We start from the raw sequence: 6,000 nt of genomic DNA on the forward strand, positions 1-6,000 counted from the left end.
CTGCTTCTAGACCATCTTCTTCACCTTCATTCTCCACTTTTGGATTTGCAAAGGGATGAGAGTGAGTAGGGTTTTTCTTGTTTTGATTTCATTGTGGTTTGTTTGGGTTTTTTTGTGTGGTGGTGTTTTTTCTTTTTCCCCTCACACTACAGTCTTAAACCCCCTTTGCATCCATACCCTGAATAACTGTGAAAATGAAGTCAAACTAGCCACTTGAACTTCTGCTATTATGAACAGAGCTGTTTGAAAAAACGTGTTGTGTAAGCATGGGACTTGTGATCCACTTAAATTTCTTTTTGCCCCAATACAAGGATAAAATTAAAGTTTGAAATTAAACTTTACTGTTTTCTAAATGGCAATTCAGCTTTTGCACTCACTGTCTAGTTAGTTAAAAGCTTAGGAAATTATGCCATTCTCACTAATGGATTCTTTATTTTGAAAAATTCTGAAAGGCACTCCAGTACTGTTGGATAGAAATGTTCTGCATGGTGGTATATTTTGTGCAAAGTACTTGACATTTTAAGATTTGTTTGGAAAGGTAAATGGATTAAAAAGCTAATTTGTTACAATGGGTTTCTGTGGTGAAAAATTCAAAAGGTCTTCTGTTCACCTTTTCAGGTCAGGAGAGAGTTTGACTTTTACAAACCAAAATGTAAAAGGGATTTCTACATAATGCATGAATGATGTATAATTTCAAAGGGAACTTTCCTGGTGCTAAGTTTCAGTCTGTCCATGCCTAACTTCTCTTTACTGCAGTGGGTAGGAGATAAGGAAATAGGCACACAGAGTTGCTTGAAGGATTAGTAGAAGAGAGATTTTCACTTCCACAGTAGGTCATCAGTTTGAATCCAGCAGAACACATCACTACTGACCAGCTGTTTAGTGGTCTTTTGGCGATTACTAGCCCTCTTTACCAAAAGGATGGTGACACGGCAGTGAACATCAACCTGAGTTGAGACAGAATGAAAAACTGAAGTCAGTTTATGAAACTTCTTGATCTGAAGGCCTAGTGAGTTTGTGAGATATGATCTGTGAAGGGAAATATGTTTTTGGACTGTGGGACTGAAGAGGTTGTGGAATTTCAGCAACTGTGTAATACAGTCTTTGCAATAAACTGAGATTCCATTTCAGAATGGCTGGGTCTTTCCCCGCTCTGTTCCAGTTGGAAGGCTGCTCCAGATTTCTGTAATGGCCTTCTTTCCAGTCTGCTCTGGGTTGGCTTTCCTGCTCTAGACTTGGGAGCATCTTCATCCTGCAGGGCAGACCTGGGATATGCACACAACAGTTTGCCATGCTGTGTTTGAATAGAGAAGTCCAGTGTCAGTAGCAAATGCTGTGGTCAATGAAAGGCATTTAACAGACTATTGACCCTGTGTGCACAAAAATAATTTATATAGAACTCCAATACCTGGAGTTCTCTTCTGGTTAGGAAAGCAGGGGAAAAAAATACATGCTTGTTTGTTTAGTTTTTAAAATGTGATGCCTTTGTAATAGGTGTGACCAAGTAATTAGTTTTGAGTTGTTCGACCTCTGTTTAAACTTAAAATTAGAATCTGGACATGTCTCAAAAAACAAAAGCAACAAACAAAGAAAACCTTTAATAAACCAGGAACCGTTTAAGAAATCATTTGATGGGTTTTAAATTTTATTTTTCTGCTTTGACAGCTATTGTGTCAGTGATCATTCCAGCTCTGTTTAAAAGAAAGTCGATTCTAAAGAATAGTTGTAAGATAGCTTCATGTTTCCCAGGGACTGGGAATCATGCATGTAATTTTTCAAATTAATGACAAGACTTGGATCGAGTGTGTACTCTTAGAACAAAACTGTCTTGTTAAAAAGCACTGTGTTTAGACAGCTTGCAGCAACAGGAGATTAAATTGCTGGATTGGCCTTTTATATAGCTTGATTGATGAGAAAACTATGCTGCAGTACTCATTGTTTATCAAATGCCACTTGGCCAGTGGCACTAAAACCCCAAATATTTATTTGATGCAAGATTAAAAAATGATATTGCAGAAATGTGTGACTAGTTTCAGTAAAGATTCCTATATCTCTGTAGGGGCAAAAAGTTAAGATGTGCAGAAAGAATAGTGAAAGGCACTGTTCAATGTAACCAGGGAGACATCAAGCACTGTCTTTTTCATAGAAAAGAGGTGGTTGTTCGTGATCCCTTACTGAAGGACATTGCAATAATAACCTGCATGCATTTATAAAAACAACTGCTTTCTCCAACTGCCTTCTCTTCTCCCCCTACTCCTTTAGAAAGTAAACCACCGCAGTCCTTGGTGGGTGTCCTTTTATTGTCACTCTTCAGGTGTAGCTTTCTCTGTGATGGGTTATACCTGTGTATTACAGTTTATAGCCACCTTGCTGCAGTACTTTTATCCACAAGGAGGAATGGGAGCTTATCCATATGATTATCTGGTTTAGGCATCATATATATTGTTTTGATCAGGGTGGTGCTGTGGGCTCTTATCTGAATGAGTGAGAAGCTGGAAGGTGGATTACCACAATGTTAACCATTTAGCAAAAAAATAGTTGTCATATGGTGACAAGTACATTGTGGACTTACTTGATATACTGTCTTTTCTCCTTATCTGTAGAAGTGGATTTTGCAAACATTGGCTTTTTAGGATTTTTGTGTGTGTGCAGTAAGAACAGACTTAGGATCCCATTTCCTCTGTGACTGCACACCATGAATAATAAACAGGTATTACTGGGTCATTTGCAGGAGATCCTGTGTGTGGGGGTTTGTTTTTGTTTTTTTTTTTTTAAGATGCTTATCTAAATATGGTGTTTAGGAAAAAAAAGTTTCATATTAGTTGTAGGTTAATGTAATGTGAAAGACATGCTGGGCAAACATCCTCTAGTCAGTCTGTCTGGAAATAGCTATGATCTGTGAAATGTTATCTTGGCTAGTTTGCATCATTCCCCAGTGAGTCAGTTCGAACTCTGTTCTTTTATTGGATTATTATTTTTTGGAAGGGAATTCTCAATACATTTGTATTCATGAGGCAATGGACAGTAGGTAATTTAACACCTGCTATCTTGAATATCTGTCAGCAAATGGCCTTCTCCTGGTGAGATTTATAATTACTTCATGTTTCAAAGGCGGAGAATTCAAATCCTGTGAACTTTTCTGTGCTGTGAGCAGAGATACGTTATGTACCTTCTTTCCATCCACCATTTAGTCTGGTTTTAAACTAACACTGCTTCTTTTATTCCAAAACAAAGAAAAGCTAAAACTTGGAGGGGGATAACAATTGTTTCATCATGCCAAAGTCTTTTTTTCCTCTCTAACATAGAAGAAGAGGGAGTGTGGGTAAGAAAATGAAGGAAAAATCAACTCTAGTCCCATCTTATTTACTGTGAATATTTTGTAGGCTTATTGTCTTTGTCTTTGCATTGTCTTCTTGTATTGATTTTTGAGGAGGAAATGTCTGTATCAGTGTGAGGCAAAATCAACCTCTAAAGCTGTAATCCCCAGAGGTAAGGACTGTATATTCATGTCTGCATAGTTCCTGTTGGTAGGGAGGTCTGACTTAAGGTGCTTTGCATGCCCCTTCAGCTCTGTTACAACTTCCAGTTCTGGTTTCACTCAATAAGTGTTCAGAAAGTGTAAAATGAGAGGGGAGAAGGAGGGATACTAGTGCATCTTTTCTACCTCTCATTTGAAATAAGGGAATGCAGTGTTTGTAACTGATTCCCACCCCCACCCCACTCCCCCACACCCCCCCAGGTAACAAGCTACATTCACCCTCCTGCAAAAGCCTTGTGTCATATCAGCAGTGGTTGCTCTAATGTTGATTGATAGGAATAAGCTAAACTCTACCACATTGTTTCAAAATGAGTAAACTGCCTTTTGGTTAAAAAAGTAATCAGCATTGTCTGATAGATAATAGGCAATTATTGCTTTGTCGCAGCAAAACTCTGCATAGAAATGTTCATTCCAGCTGGCTGAGAGACCGTTAAACTAGATTAAGTATTCCCTGATATCTTGGCCTACATGATCAACAACCTATTGTTGATTTTAGTCTCTTGCTTAACAGGTTAAGAGTACTCAATGTTAAGATGAATTTTAATTCCTCAGAGAAGAGGAATGGGTACCTCTCCTCCCCTCCTTCCCCAGGAGAGTGATTATTTACAGTGCTTATCAGCTTTTCAAAGATGGAGTATGTTACAAAGCAAACCCTCCCTCTTCTGACTATGCATCCTGTTTCCTTTTTCAGTCTGCTGGATGGAGAAAACTCTATGTGCTCTTAGCATTACAGTAGAACCAGCCTTTGCAATCTTACACTAGATTTCCATCCACCTCCTTAGCCTGTGACTGGGCTGAGCTGAAGAATGGGAAGCCTGTGCTCCTGACTGTGTGTTACCAGTTCAACAGGGACACATTTTAGATGCAAGTGGTAGACAGTATGCAAAACAGAGACTTAAAAGACACGTATCAAAAACACATTGGAAAGGCAGAGAAGGATGCTTTTTCAGATCCAGCTTTCTGCTTGAAAAGTACCAGAGAGAGTGGGAGTTTGTCAGAGGATGTTCAGTATGAGAGAGGGTTGCTAGCTGTCTATGGAGGAGTAGTCATGCACAGTGCCTGGGTTGGACCCTGGCCGTACAGGAAGAAGATTGCTGCTGTTGGGTTTTTCACACAGAAGGTGTAGATAATCTTGGAGACTGGGGGTAACAGCTGCTTCTGCAGGAGAAAGCCTGTAGCTTCACAGAAACAGGAGGATGGAGCAACTGAGGTGGCTGGACTTAGCTGTGGAGTCAGGTTGTGCATTGTTGGCAGGTCTAGTGGAAAAGAAAAGTTTAAAAGACCTCAGAGAGAGCTGCATATCTGAGAGATCAAGCAGCCAGCCCATGAGTGCACTAGAAAAGCCTTGATTTGGATGCCGGAGTACCCCATCCCTTTTAGCTGTCTTCCTGTGGTAAGGTAGGCCATGTCAGGGAGCTAGTGTTACTTCTGCCCAGATGAAGTCTGTCCTACAAACAAAGGATGTTGGTTTGGGGGCATGTCATTCTAGCACCTCTGCAGTGCACTAAAACACACCTCCAAAAGGTAAAAAAAACCCAACAAGCAAACCCTGAACAAACATATTCTTGAATGATATATAAAATAGAGCTCCAGCTCTGCTTTATCCTCTGCACAAGAAAATACAGTTTGTGGCTGGTTAAGATAGGGGCTTTCTATTACCATCTGTTGAATCTTGCAGTTTCTTTTCCCCCCTGCTCTGGCATCTGTGAATCTCAGTAGCGGAATCGTTGCTTGGAAACTCAATTGCCTTTTTGCATTTACTGGTAGAAAAGAGTGCGCAATTTCAGTAACTTGATTATCACGACTTCTGCATAGATCTAGAACTCCTTAGCAAAGGCAGTTTTTAGTGACAGGATAAATGCTGCAGATATACTAGAAGTGTTTAACAGTGATTTCAGCAGGGGTGGGGTTGTTCTGATGTGAACATTTGTTGGTATCATAACTGAGGCATAAAATAAGTCACATGGAAATAAACCTTTTGTATATGTGCCAGTATCGATGTGCCATTTCTACTTCTTTTTCTTGTGGAGTAGGAAACCATCATTCAGGTTGCCATCATCTGTGGGTAAATTTGGGTTGTTTGTTTTTCTTAGATTTTTTTTTTGTTTGTTAAACTAGGTCTGCAGTGTACCCTGACAATTTTTTTGGTGTCTTTTGGAGAAGTCAAACTTTTAATACCTATCAACTTGTGGTAAAGATTTGGTCACAACACTTTTCTCTGGTGTTGGAAGACAACACAACGGTGTATTGAAACTTTTTGTACAGATAGACTATTTGGAGTTAAGTTTGTCTGAAATAAGAGTGTGTGTTTTGTGACTTGTATCTAATCTCTTGATTCAAAGTGTTTAGGAAACAGACACTCCCCCTTTTTCCCTGAGATTCATATTCTTAAATTGAAAAACTAATGTCAGGATGCTCAGTCTATGATAGATTCACAAATGGTATGTTTGATGCTGACAACT

The sequence above is a fragment of the Falco punctatus genome (genome assembly GCF_963210335.1).
Source record: "Falco punctatus genome assembly, chromosome: 9".
NCBI classification, from domain to species: domain Eukaryota; kingdom Metazoa; phylum Chordata; class Aves; order Falconiformes; family Falconidae; genus Falco; species Falco punctatus.